Genomic DNA, 13,409 nt, shown 5'->3' with positions numbered 1-13,409 from the left:
AGGAGCAAAAGAACGAGCCCATTTTAAGATTAAGGAGGAATGTTGAAAGTTAATTTGAAATGAGTTAAAACATTGTTGAAGGGGCAAGTGACAATTTAGTTTAATTAATAGTTTGAAAGTTTAGATTTATTTGTTTAGTTTTTGAATATTTTGCAAGTTTATCAAGTATAGATACAGGAGTTTTAGTATGTTAAGTGTTTGTTTAGTTTGAGTAAGATTAGTATGATTTATTTTAGTATAAACAGATCACATACGAGCTAGGGGTTATTGTAAGTGTGTCAAATACTATAATAAACAAAAATGGTCATTCTTGGTTGAGATCAAATTCCATACTTGTGTTATTATGTCGGATTTCCAACAAAACAAAGTATGAGAAAAATGTAAATAGAGATCCATTTATTTCATTGATTGCCATACAAATAAATTACAGTAAGCAAAATACATGTAGAAAAATGAAACATTAATTGATATATAAATTTAATACTCATTAGGATAACATGATAAACTATTTCTTAAAAGTTTACACAGAGTTATATGTTATGCAAATTGCTTTTCTAAAGTTTTAGCTTTTAGCATAATAAATTTAAGTGGGAGTACATTGAATAATTCAAACTACGTAAACAAATATCTCATATGTCTCAACATGTCTTTACTTGTTTTCTTCTATCAATATTGGGATATTTATATTTACAATAAGTGCAAATTGCAAATACATTGAATAACACAAATAAGCATACGTTTCTTTTTCAAATATTGATTTTAGGACTTAAATTTGTATTCAATTTATAAATACAAGAGGAAAGGAACTGCTAATGATTTAGTGATGGAGGCCGACTATCTCGATCTTTGAGCATTCATATTCAATGCATCAAAAATTGTGAGTGAAGTTGAGTGGTTTAAAGTGTTGTAAGTGAATGAGAGAAAAATGTAATGATTTTTATGTATATTTAGAAAGTTACTATGCACACCAATAAATTTTTAATATATTTTGAAAGTGATTGTAAGTGAAGGAAAGATAAATGATAATGATAAAGGTATAAGAAAGTATTATTTATTGAAAGAGAAGAGAAAATATAATAATTTTTAATGTATTTTGAATTTAAAGATAAATGATTGAATATGAATGCTCTTGGCCTAGTGACAATATGTTCTTATCTTATTAAAGTGGTGTGGTTTTGACTAAACATTAATTTTCTTTTATGTAGTATTCTATAGTTAAAGAAAAAAAAGGGGCATTGAGATTCTTAAGATGCTATCTAATCCTATTTGTTAAAAAGTTATTTTGATCAACATTTGAAAAAGAACAAAAGGTATACAAATGATTAGTTAATTAAACAAAATACGTGTGTACTTTTTAAAGAAAACAATTTCGGAGTAAATTTAAGAAAAGAAAGTATTAATAATAAAAGTAGTATTTTTAATAATAATAATAATAATACTGCAAGCCATTCATATTTTAATGAAGTGGTAAGGTGACATAGATCATAGATGTGAAATGAAATGTTATGGTTTCAATATCCATAATATACAATATTTAACTGTTAAATAATAAAAATAATACCGGTGATCCTAGTGTACAATATTTAGCGGTTAAAAGAAAAAAAGTTACCGTGCCAAGTTAACCACACTCCATAGTTAGTTGTCAGTTAATAACTGATACTGAAGAACACGTGGTCTCAACCCAACCCGAGTCAAGCCGACTGGTTCTCTCTCTGAGCCGCCGAGTCATTATCCGTTAGTTAATTTTATTAAAATAATAATTTCCAGCTAAGAAACAGAATCTTGACACCAGCCGCGCCACTAAAAGCCCAAGCCTACCCCTTCTCTCTTTCTTCACATTTCTCCTTCTCCCCATGGATTCCGTCAATTAACAGAATCTCATTCCTTCCGGTTTCATTATTATTATTATTATGGCTGAACGAGAAGAGAATCCGAAAGGCGGATTGATTCAGAAACTAATTGATACAGTCAACGAGATATCCGTTATAACGGACTACCGGTGCACGGTGAAGAAGCTGTTCGCTAATCTAGCTCGACGGTTAAAGCTCTTAATGCCGTTGTTTGAAGAGATTCGTGATATTAAGGCGCCGATTCCTGATGAGTCGCATCAAGCGTTGCTTTCGTTGATGGAAGATATGGAGGCTGCTAAGGAACTGCTGCGAATCGGAAGTGAAGGCAGTAAAATATATTTGGTAAAACTTTGTTCATTTTATTGAATCTGTTTTATGTTCTGATGATTAGTTATTTTTGGTAGGAGGATGTGGCATTTAAGTAATTATTATGATTTTAATGCTGATTTTGTTCATAAAATTGTGAGTCATCGGAAGTTGACCTAGGGTTTCAAGTAATAACTTGAATGAATTTATTGATACAGTACTACAGTAGTGATTCTGATCATTTTAATTCATTTATTTTTTTTCTTCTTGAGGATCTTGTTTAGATCCTGCTTGAATGATCATTCGTTGATGTCGTATTCATATTGTTGTCTGAAACTTGTCTGTTACATTTTTTCAATAAGAGTATTTAAATTTTAGTGATAGGTTTTTTTATGCAATAAGAGTATTTAAATTTGTTGATTGAAATAATTTGTAGTGTGGTGACTTGTGAGTAAGCTACTGAAATGTTTTCTCTGTTCGTTTCTTTATGTAACAGTAATATTGGTTTGTTAATACTAATTTGACTGCTTTTATTTTCTGTTTATGGAAATCTGTTTTATTGGTTTTTTCTTGTCCAGACTCCAGCTGCTTTATCCTGACCCGGTCAAGGCGTCAACAACTGATTTATAGAATATGTTATTAATGTGTCGTTATTCTAAAATCTCATTCCATTTTTGGACAAACATAGTTTTTAATTCATTTATTTCAATTGCTTGCTTACTTTTTAACTATTTGAAGATGTAGTAAGACAATAGGGTATGAGGAAAACAGATAAATTGTTTTTTTTGTACATTTATGATCGTTTCCATGCATTAAAAAGCCATATCGCTTTCTTAAGCTTTGCACCTTCGCTTGTTGTTTCTGTTTTTACCTTACATGATAATGATGTTCTGAAGTTCAGCTTTGGATTTAGGTTTTTATATCTTATCTTTTGCAATTGATAAGCTTGCTACCAATGGGTTGATCGAAACTTATGTCTGGTTCAGTGATTTACCCATAGTGTGATCACAAGATGAATGTCTCACTAATCATCATAAAGGGCTTAAACTTGTCAGTTGAGAAGTTATATGATAAATTAGTGAGGATATATGAGTCTGATCCTGTCACGAGTTTGTCACGGTCTTGTGTTGAGTTTGTGTATTTCGTTCCTGTGGTTTTGCTAAAAGAAAAGACCAAAAGAAAATGAGAAGTCAACAGAAGAGCGATCTGGTCAATCTTAGCAGATTTAGTACTGTTTGTTGCTTCAATTTTTGCTAAAATATTCCCGGTGGGTCATTATGATAATCATATAGAAATATATAAAGTCAACTGCTATTAAACTAAAGGGACAAGAGTTTTCCCGACTAAACTAAGGGAAAATTCTATAGGGTGGCAGTTAGACCTGCAATGCTATATGGAACAGAGTGTTGGGCCATCAAGAAGGCACAAGTGCGGAAGATGGAGGTAGCAGAAATGAGAATGCTACGTTGGATGTGTGGGCACACAAGGCTAGACCGAATAAGAAACGTTGTTTTTCGCGATGAGATTAGGGGTGGCGAACATAGCAGACAAGATAAGAGAGTGGAGATTGAGATGGTTTGGACATGTAAAGAGAAGACAGACGACGAATCCTGTTAGATCCGTAGAAAACATTACTATAGAGGGGAGGAGGGGTAGAGGACGACCGAGAATTGACTTGGGATGAGAGGATTAGGCATGATTTGATAGACCTAAACCTCTCCGAGGGACATGGTTGAGGATAGGAATTCGTGGAGAAGTAGAATTGAATACCTTAGGGCTTAGACTTAACTTATTTAGGTCGCATACCATAATGGTATTTCCCTTACATATATTATTATTATTATAATTATTATTAGCTTTTATATAGCTGTTAAACTGTGATCTTATTATTAATATTATTATAATTAGTAGTAGTTTGTATATAACTGTTAAACTTTGATTTCCTTTATTTTGCTTCATACACATGTACTTAGAGCCGAGGGTCTCTCTGGAAGCCACCTCTTCATTCCTTTGGATGGAGGTACGGTGTGCCTACATCCCACCCTCCCCAGACCCTACTATATATAGCTTTGCTGTCGGTGGGATTTTACTGGGCATGATTGATTGATTGACAACTGCTATTAAACAGAATGTTATTAGACTAAGAGAATCTAACGGATCACATATTTGGAAATGAACTCTTTTAACTAATCTTATAATTTAGAAGTGAAATCTCAAACATCTGAGCTACTTCAAACTTTTTTCTCCAGTTCTAATAATTATGTGTATAACTTTTGTTGTTCAGCTAAGACAGATGATCATTTTTACTTGAAAAGTGGTGTTCTGATCATAATGCCTTATTTATTCAATGCAGGTCTTAGAAAGAGATGAAATCATGAAAAAATACCAAGCACTTACAGCTCATTTGGAACAGGATTTAGACAGTATCTCAATCGATGAACTTGACATATCAGATGAAGTTAATGAACAGGTAAGATTTTATCATTTATGCTTTTTAACCATCATTAAATTGATTTACTGAACCATCATTAAATTGAGAATATTCTTATATAACATATTAAAATTTATATAGGTTGCACTTGTTCTTGCTCAATTTAGAAGAGCCAAAGGAAGAACCGATCCACCTGATGTAGAATTATATGAAGACCTTTCATCCCTTTATCGCAAAGACATTGATGCAACGGAGGATCCAGTTGTCCTGAAAAGACTGGTTGAAAAACTACACCTAACTGAAATAACCGACCTTACACACGAGTCAATAGCATTGTATGAAATGGTAACTGCTAGCAGTGGAGATCCAGGCGAGAGTATAGAAAAAATGTCATTGGTATTAAAACAAATTAAAGATTTTGTACAGACTGAGAGCTCTTTTGCAGGCTCACCACCAGGAGAGACTTCCGCTCTTCCAAGCTGTACGGGTCAAGGAACATCGGTTAAAAGTCAAACAAATGGTCCCCATACCCGATGACTTCCGTTGTCCTATATCACTCGAGTTAATGCAAGATCCTGTTATTGTCTCAACCGGACAGGTAACAGTAACACCCATAATCTTTTCATATTCCATATCAGAGGTCATAATATTTTTGCATTTCTGTAGACGTACGAACGTTCATGCATTGAAAAGTGGATAGAAGCAGGGCATCGCACGTGCCCTAAGACACAACAAAACCTGACCAGCACTGCACTCATACCGAACTACGTGTTACGCAGCCTAATAGCTCAATGGTGCGAGACAAACGGAATTGAGCCTCCAAAACGAGCCACCAGGTCCACTTCCGCATGCACACCTGCTGAACGTTCTATGATACAGAATCTCCTTCGTAAGCTTAGTTCCGCCAGTCCCGATGACCAACGAACCGCCGCCGGTGAAATCCGTCTCCTTGCAAAACGAAACGCCGATAACCGTGTCGCTGTAGCCGAGGCCGGGGCCATCCCGCTTCTTACAAACCTGCTAACTGCACCCGATTCCCGCACACAAGAACACGTGGTAACCGCGCTTCTAAACCTGTCTATTTGTGAAGATAACAAAGGGAGTATAGTGTCGTCCGAGCGGTCCCGGGAATAGTTCTAGTTCTGAAAAAAGGTAGCATGGAGGCTCGTGAAAATGCGGCGGCTACCCTTTTCAGTCTCTCGGTTATTGATGAAAACAAGGTGACAATCGGTTCGTTAGGAGCAATCCCGCCTCTTGTATTATTGTTAAATGTAGGCACCCAAAGAGGGAAAAAGGATGCTGCAACTGCGTTATTTAATTTATGCATATATCAAGGTAATAAAGGACGGGCGGTTAGAGCGGGTGTGATCCCGACATTGATGGAGCTACTTACCGAACCACAAAGTGGTATGAAGGATGAAGCATTAGCCATTTTGGCTATACTCTCGAGCCACCCGGAAGGGAAGATGGCTATAGGTAAATCCGAGGCGGGGGTACCGGTTCTAGTGGAGTTTATCGGGAGTGGGTCCCCGAGGAATAAAGAGAATGCAGCTGCGGTTTTGGTGCATCTTTGTTCTGGAGATGAGAAGTATCTAGTGGAGGCTCAAGAGCTTGGGGTTATGGGGGTAGTGGTGGATTTGCTGCATCATGGTACTGATAGGGGGAAGAGAAAAGCCGGTCAGTTGTTGGAAAAGTTGACCAGGTTGGCGGAGCAACAGAAGGCACTGGCTCGGGTTCACGACCAGACACCAGCAGAGTAACTGATCTGTCTTTTATTTCTTGTTTTTGAAATCGCCTTCCGTGTTTTCTGGGGTTGGTTTTGTTACACCATTAACAAGTCCAAGCCCTTTGTTCAGTTTATAGTTTTAATTCATTTGAATATATGATTTGATGATGAGTTAGTACAAACAAATGTTAAAAATGCATAAGAGAAAGAAGACGGAAGGTAGGATTTGTGGGTGAGTGTAATTGTAACATTCTCATGTTGAAGTTTAAACAAATGTATTTTCAAACGATTTGGCATATCAACCTTTCTTTGGCATTGTTGTTGGCAATGAAGTATGTTCCAAATAACAGCCCATACCCGTTTCGACAATGACAACCTTCTTTTGTGAGCTGCTTTAGTTTACGATATTCATTACAGTTTAGTGAAGCAGTTTCTCATTTAGCATTTACCGTGTTAGTGAGAGTGTGAAACGTTCTCGAATTTATTCTGTTTTGTTTGATCCGGCTTGTCAAGCCATGAGTGAGCTTGAGCTGTAACCGAGCTTAGTTCGAGCTCAAGCTTTCAGCTTGGTAGAGAATTATGAATCAGGCTGAGTTGGCTTGTATATGTTTGAGCTCGAGCCTGAACCGATGATCCTGGCTCGACTAGGGAACATCCCAAAATGGGACACATCTCATCAAGCTTACTATATCTGACTTGAAGAAAATGAATATTACTATATTAAGAATTTAGATCTGAGATGAGCTTCTTGCTTTATAGAACCTCTGATGTCATAGCTATATAAAACGAGTTGAAATCTTTCCAATTCCTGTTTTGTTTGATATTGAGGCTGAGGGACCAAATCATGTGTCCCCCACGTGCGTTTCACCTTTAAACCAACTTTAAACATGAACAGAACGAGTCTTGATTTTCATGTGTAGTACTGGTAACGTCATCTTGCTACTGACGATTAACTACCTCAACACAAATATAACTATACCGTCTTGTAACAACTCTTCCTAGCATAATTAGATGTGTTAGGAAAAGAGTGGCAAGCGGTGGAAACACGAACACGCACATGTATCATGTAGTAAACAGAAAATAATAAGCGGTAAACGACACAAAAATTTTACGTGATTCGGTCCCGGTGGGCATCCACGGGCTGCAATTTTATTATTCTGGTGCAAGGATTAACAGTTACAGTCGATGGATATAAGTAGACTAGGATTACGGTTTCTTATCTTAATCACAAAGAAGCATAAATATGGGCATAGTTAACTTATAACCCGGCCCAATAGCTGTTCCATGTATCTAAAATAAACCAAAGCCCAAAGGCTTCATGATACGTGTAGAGGTGCACAACATAACCGGTTAACCGGTTTCTAACCGATTTTGTAACCGGTTAGTAACCGGTCCAACCCTAACCGGTTACTAACCGATCCTAACCACCGGTTACTAACCGGTTAGTATTTCTGATTTCAAAACCGGTTATTAACCGGTTAACCGATTTTTTTAACTTTTATTTGATAAAAAACCGGTTGTTAACCGGTCAAAACCACTTCTGCAGACGGTCAAAACCGGTTACTAACCTAACCGATTAACCGGTCTAACCGGTTAGGGTATTAAAAAAAGCCGGTTACAAAAAAAACCGGTTAACGGTTAACCGGTTAACCGTTTTGTGCACCTCTAGATACGTGCAAGACCCTTGTCATCCCATGTTCACCATGCAACTTATTAATTTCTTATTAGTTTCATTACTTGTTTGTTTATTTTAGATTAGTGGGAAATTATCTTAGTTTAGTGGTCTAGTTCATGGTCATGTTACCTTTATTTCGGTCAATTACTTTCAAGTGTAAGCCTATAAAAGGCATTGCAAGTTTAAGAATGAATTAAGAAGAAAATTAGCAAAGTTTTATTGTTTCTTTCTCTTTAATATTTCTTAGAGTCTAAGCCACTCAAAGGGTCAAGATAGAGACCGCCGATCTCGAATCAGGCTAGTATCACTCCACCAATCCTAAATTCCTAACATTAACAATATGTTCCATTTAGTCCTCTCTATGCATTTTGTTATCTGTATGACTAATCACGACACGTATAGTCTTATGGGTCCACATAGGTTTAGTATAAGAAGAATATATGTAAGTATGGTTCACAAGAACTCAAGTTTAACAGAAACTCAATCATAACCATTTGATTTGTTTGATACCAGTTAGTTGGAATTTGGTAAATATATGGAAGTAAAGGGTTTATGGGTATACTAGGGAAATCGCTATCCGGAACTTGAAAACTCATTAAACAAATCCCCTAAAATTTTCACAATCTTTCTTCTATCTCATGAGTTTTATGTTTCTTGAATTCTCAATAAAAACTCTAAATTACACAATTTTTGCTTTTATGAAGAGAAAAGAAAGCATTGAAATCGGTAGATGTAATTAACATATATGTAAGGAATATTTGTTTTTTTAATATTCTCAACTTTTACCCGTTGGTAGATACTACTCCCAACTTCAATTCTATTTGTTTCTGGCACTCCTGAACTTAACGAACCCTAACTCCGTTAGTGAACATGCTGATATGGACATTTTATGCTTGAGGTGGCATGCCTACATAGAAAATACCATTTTCAAAAAAAATTAAAAGTCATTTTGAAAAAAATAAAAACATTTTAATATATATAAATGATTAAACAAAATACCCAACCCCACCTCCTCTTTGTTCTGTTCACTACTCCCATGGTTCTTCCCTCTTCGACGAGCCACAACAACATTTTTTGATGAAGGTTTTCGTAAACAACCACCACCATAGCATAAAACCACCATAGATGGAAACCATCACCACCACAGTTGGTCCATCCTGTCTTCCCCATCTACCGCTGCCACTGTCTCCACCTCCACCCACCACCATCTGCAAATCGTCGGTTTAACAACCCACCCCCATCTAAAAACCTTCACACTACGTGAATATCGACCTTCGGCCACACATGTGGATACAAAGTGTGGCTAAAAGGTCTTTGACCATGTTTGAAAACCTTCTAAAATGTTTTGGCCACACATATTATTCTCCATGTGACCATTCTATACCTACTCAGGTACTTTTCGCCACACTTTGAAAAAAACTGTGACAAAAACTAGCCACATTATAAAAACGTGTGGCGAAATGTGACATACAGTCATAGTTTGTTTGATCTTTGATACATGTGACAAAAAACACATGCATTAGCCACAAACTGTGACATTTAACTAGCCACATGTTTTAATAGTGTGGCCAAATGTGACAAACGGCTCCTGTATTGATAAGAGATGTGTCTAAAAGGTAAAAGATATAGCCACTTATATTACATTATGTGACCTAATGTCACATTTTCTAGCCACATTTTTAATAAAGTGGCGAAATATGACGAACAACCATTGTATTTATTAGTAACGTGGCTAAAACGCTTAAAATATATGGCCACTTATATGAGGTTGTGTGACCAAAGAGTAGTTTACTTTTATTTTTATAAATTTTTTATTGTCACGGATACACTTTTTATGTGTGACTATAAGTGATAAATTGTCACACTTAAATATTTTTAAGTGTGTCCAAATGTAATTAATGGTCACTTCTACGAGGTTGTGTGACCAAAGAGTATATTAGTTTTATTTTTTATAAGTTTTTTATTGTCACAGATACACTTATTATGTGTGGCTATAAGTGAGAAATGGTCACACTTAAATTTTTTTAAGTGTGTCCAAATGTAATTAATGGTCACTTATACGAGATTGTGTGACCAAAGAGTATGTTAGTTTTATTTTTTCTAAGTTTTTTATTGTCACAAATACACTTATTGTGTGTGGCTATAAGTGATAAATGGTCACACTAAAATATTTTTTAGCGTGTCCAAACGTAATTAATGGCCACACGTTGATTTGACGAGTGGCGACGTCATCATTGCCTTTACAGTTTCTTGTGCCGCCAATTTCAAATTGTCAGGCAGATGTACCTCCGGGTTCCGATGGTGTTTAAATACCGGTCATAATCACAATCACAATCCACAATCACAATCTACTTCCGATTTATTTCCGATAATGGTTTCTTCATGGATCGAACGTAAACCCGGTACTCATGCCCCCATCTACTACGACCCCACATTTTTCACCATTTGTTTCCACTTTTCTTCCAGCGCCGTCCGGAAGAATCAAAGGGTGAGGTTTGTGAACTATGTCCACCCTCACACCTTCACGTACCAATAACTTAACCGAATGGTTAGGTGGTTTGGGTACACGACTGCTGATTATTTCAGCATTGATATGGTAGTGCCTGGAATCGAGGTGGCGTACATTGAGTTGAACGACTTGGAGCACTTCAAGGCTGTGCCGTTTATGGGGCATTCCGTAGTCAGGTGAACCTTCGCCTCCGAAGGCTTAAGGACTCCACCTACACCTCGGATGGCATGTACGAGAGGATCATGCCCTCTCATACTCCAGAAGAGAATCCGGATGTAGATTCGGATACGGAATCTGATGGCAGGACTCCAGAAGCCTCGAATCCAATGGATATCGATGTAGATTCCGATATGGAATCGGATGCTAGGAGTTAGTTTTATGTAATTTGGTTTTCTATATTAATGTAAATGTTATTATTGTAAATGTTATTATATTTTGGTATTAATATGTTATGTGAATGTTATTATTGTAAATGTTATTATTAACTGTAAATGTTATTATTATATTTTGGTTGCGTATTTGAAGCGTAGTTGATGTTGATTTTTTATAATTAACTTTAAAATAGATGTTAGTGTGAGTGAACAACAAAATAGACCTAAAATTTAATTTTTGGTAGTTGAGATAACAATTTATTGTAGTTTAGTTGATTTGTAGCGTATCTAGTAAGATATACTAGTTTTTTTTATTTTAATTAACTTGAATGTAGGCTATTATTACATAAATATATTTCCAAGATTTTTGACAGGTATTTAAAGCGTACAAAGCGTGTGATATACTAGTTTTTTTTTATTTTAATTAATTTGAATGTAGGCTATCATTACATAAATATATTTCCAAGATTTTGGACAGGTAGTAGGTATAAATGTAATTAATTTTCAAAATTAATTAGCTTCTGTGCGTTTCCAAAGCGTGTGGAAACCATTTTGACAGGTAGTAATTAGTATGCAGTTATAGTGTGTTATACACTCAATAACCAACTATATAACAACAGAGACTTTAATGACTGCAATAAAACTGGTGACTGGAATTTATTACACTTTTATATACGTTATGTGAATTCCAAACTTGGCCAAGCAAAAAAAATCTAAGGTTTCCACAGATCTTAAACTTCCCAAAGATCTTAGATTTTGATAAAATCCTTTACAAAACTCAATGCCATCACCAAATCTTAAATCTAAGGTTACTAGTGATGTCAGTGAGTTTGGAAGCGGTTTTTCAAAAGTGAATTTTATTTGTTCAAAGGCTTCTTCAAAGTCTGGAGGGTACAATTTTGGTATGCAGGTTAGTGAAAAGAAGGGCATAATGGTCTTTTTTTATAAAATGAGTTGATAATGTTTTGCAGGAAACCAGCTGTTGAAAAGTATGTTGAAACATAACCAAATAGAGGTTGTGCAAGAAACAAAACCATCAGACGAGAAATGACGACTGTCACCGAACCATGAACACCCTAGACAACATGATGCATTTTTGGGCTTTCTTTGTATTAATGTAACTTTGATATAGCACAAGTCAGTTATGAGTGTAATGACTTTATTGATCTTACTATGGTACACTACAAGTCAATTGTGACCTTTATCGATGTAACATGATATATGTTTGAACTTGACACCAATTGACCAAAATAGCCAGAAGATGAAATGAATTCAAAATAGCCAAAATAGCCGCACAGTACCTCACTATGTGTGACGAAAAGTTTGACAATAGCCACACTTTAAATTACGAAAAGCATTATGTGTGACAAATGGTAAGACAATGGCCACGCCACAAACTATAAAAGAGTTTTTAACTAGCAAATTCACATTTTTAGCCACATTCACAATAACATCCAGTGTCTATAAGATATGATTAGCCACACAGTACCTCACTACGTGTGACGAAAAGTTTGACAATAGCCACACTTTAAATTAGGAAAAGCATTATGTGTGACAAACGGTAAGACAATGGTCACATGCACCACAAACTATCAAAGTGTTTTGACTAGCAAGTTCACATTTTTAGCCACATTGACAACAACCTCCAGTGTCTATATGATATTTTTAGCCACACAGTACCTCACTATGTGTGACGAAAAGTTTGACAATAGCCACACTTTAAATTACGAAAAACATTATGTGTGACAAACGGTAAGACAATGACCACAGCACAAACTACAAAAGAGTTTTTGACTAGCAAGTTCACATTTTTAGCCACATTCACAATAACCTCCAGTGTCTATAAGATATGATTAGCCACACAGTACCTCACTATGTGTGACGAAAAGTTTTACAATAGCCACACTTTATATTAGGAAAAACATTATGTGTGACAAACGGTAAGACAATGGCCACACTATAATCTACAAAGGAGTTTTTGAGTGGCAAGTAAACATATTTAGCCACTTTTAATGTAATATCTAGTGTCTATATCATATAATTAGCCACCATATTATTAAATTTAAGTGGCCATTTCTTTGCTATATCCACACTGTATAGGTCACAATGCAAGCTTAACACAACCCTATAGGCCACATTAATATAAAATTCATGTGGCTGAAACATGAGTTCATGTGGCTATATAGATGCAATGGTCACTCATAGTAAATTGTCTTGTGGCCATTTTCTACCGTTTAGTCACACTTATTAGAGAGGCTTCTTGATGGCCAACAACTAATGCCTGTACCCTTTAGCCACACTTATTATCACATAAGGCCACTAAAATCTCTGTGTGGCCATATCATACCCACGGTGTCGCGACCTTTGACCACATATGACCTGAACCAAATGTGTGTGGCTAAAGGCCTACGGCCACACTTTTTTCGTGTGGCCGAAGGTCAATTTTCACATAGTGGACAATGGCCACACCACAAACTACAAAAGAGTTTTTGACTAGCAAGTTCACATTTTTAGTCACATTCACAATAACCTCCAGTGTCT

The 13,409-nt window shown here is 35.9% G+C and overlaps 1 pseudogene across 1 annotated transcript; it reads left to right on the top strand.

Moving 5' to 3' along the window:
- Positions 1–1,789: 1,789 nt before the first annotated feature.
- On the top strand, positions 1,790–6,822 carry LOC143599533 (U-box domain-containing protein 13-like; annotated as a pseudogene). Its single transcript, XR_013147311.1, has 4 exons — positions 1,790–2,192; positions 4,510–4,626; positions 4,729–5,185; positions 5,254–6,822. The product of XR_013147311.1 is annotated as a U-box domain-containing protein 13-like (transcript).
- The last annotated feature ends 6,587 nt before the right edge of the window (positions 6,823–13,409 follow it).

The sequence above is a fragment of the Bidens hawaiensis genome, unplaced genomic scaffold, assembly GCF_021521415.1.
Source record: "Bidens hawaiensis isolate Kalapana, Puna unplaced genomic scaffold, B.hawaiensis_p1.1 tig00052324_1, whole genome shotgun sequence".
Lineage (NCBI taxonomy): Eukaryota > Viridiplantae > Streptophyta > Magnoliopsida > Asterales > Asteraceae > Bidens > Bidens hawaiensis.
This window is presented reverse-complemented; position numbering and strand designations above follow the sequence as displayed.